At 41.1% G+C, this 1,732-nt stretch overlaps 1 pseudogene; it reads right to left on the bottom strand.

The window, feature by feature from the left end:
• Nucleotides 1–1,732, bottom strand: part of LOC101648678 — an 11,249-nt pseudogene that overhangs the window by 1,899 nt on the left and 7,618 nt on the right.

The raw sequence follows: 1,732 nt of genomic DNA, 5'->3' as shown, positions 1-1,732 counted from the left end.
TTTATCAGCATTTTGGATTAAGATAAAAGAAGACTTTCCATTGTTAAGTAGAAAGAGTATCCTGCTCTTGTTACCATTCACAAGCCTGAATTTGTGCCAACTAGGGTTGTCCGTGTTGACTCAGTTAAGAACAAAGGACAGCAGTGTGTTGGAGGGGGCAGCTGAGATGCGGGTAGCATTGTCCTCCTGTATTCCAGACTGGAGCGAACTGGTAAACAGGCCAGGGCACCCAGCACAGTAGCGAAAATCAAAGCCCAGGTTTTTATTTTCTAGTTCTTAATTTTGTGATGTTTTTCTACGTTGTATCTAAAGCTAACATCATATATGAGAACAATTTTTTTTTGCTGTACTTAACAAAATCATGATGTCATTCTATGGTAACCAAATAAAAATTTAGTAACCCTCCTTCAATAACCAGGAATAATTCTAGACATTTTGGAAACAGAAGTGAACAAAATACAGACCCTTCCCTAGTGGACGTGTTCTTGTAAGAAGAGGCAAACCATGTAACACTTGCAAGCACAGTACGAGGGGTCTTCCAAAAGTGTATAGAAAAGTGGAGTGAAAGGTAATGGGATTTTCCTGTGAGCTTTTAGCAGGCCCTTCATAAGTACGATAAAAATAGTAAGGGAAATATTGGGAGACCAAATGAGTAAGGAATCTGTCAACCAGCATAGGGCTTCTGGCTTTTTGTCAGTGAAATGAGAGCGGTTGAAAAGATTAAGCAGAGAAAGGGCATTTGTAGAGGTCTAAATACAGGCATGCACATAACTAAATATATATGATGATGGGGGAATAAATATATGTGCATCTGTTTATAGGTTTAGTATTAAAGTAGCAGATTGACATTGGGCCTCTACTCAAATACTCCTTCAATGCAGGAACACTTTGTTCTATTAAACTGGCATTCAAGGTGCTTAACTTCCTGACATGATCACTGAAGACAAATCGGGTGCATAAGCAAATGTGAAGAAAGCTGATGCTGCCCAGCTATCAAAAGACATAGTGTCTTGGGTCTTTACGGCTTGAAGATAAACAAGCAGCCATCTACCTGTGAAGAAACAAAGCCCACATGGAAGAAGCACACCAGCCTGTGTGACCATGAGTTGTTTATAGGGTCAGGTATCAAGCATCAAAAAACAAAAAATGTTATCATTGTGAATGAGGGGGCTGGTGAGTGGAGACCCCAAGCCCATGTGTAGGCAACCGGACATCCCCTTACAGATGGGTCTCGGGGAGGAGATGAGCCAGTCAGGGTACAGTATAGCACCGATGAAACCTACTACTATCCTCTTGCTCTTTAATGCTTTCTCCCCTCCACCATCATGAACCCAATTCTACCTTACAAAAATGGCTAGACAAGAGGATGTACACTGGTACAGATAAGGGCTGGAAATGGAATCCCGGACAAATAAACCCCTCAGGATCAATACGGAAGGTAAGCAGAAGGTGGGGAGAAAAGAACCAATCACAATGATCTACATATAACCCCCTCCCTTGGTGATGGACAACAGAAAAGTGGGTGAAGGGAGACATTGGACAGTATAAGACATGAAAAAATATTAATTATTAAATTATCAAGGGTTTGTGAGGGAGGCAGGGTGGGGAAGGGAAGGAAAAAATGAGCTGATACCAAGGGCTCAAGTAGAAAGAAAATGTTTTGAGAATGGTCATGGCAACAAATGTACAAATGTGCTTGACACAATGGATGTATGTATGGATTGTGATAAGA

This window comes from Echinops telfairi, unplaced genomic scaffold (genome assembly GCF_000313985.2).
Source record: "Echinops telfairi isolate 266 unplaced genomic scaffold, ASM31398v2 ScPeMD7_7468;HRSCAF=8506_1, whole genome shotgun sequence".
Lineage (NCBI taxonomy): Eukaryota > Metazoa > Chordata > Mammalia > Afrosoricida > Tenrecidae > Echinops > Echinops telfairi.
This window is presented reverse-complemented; position numbering and strand designations above follow the sequence as displayed.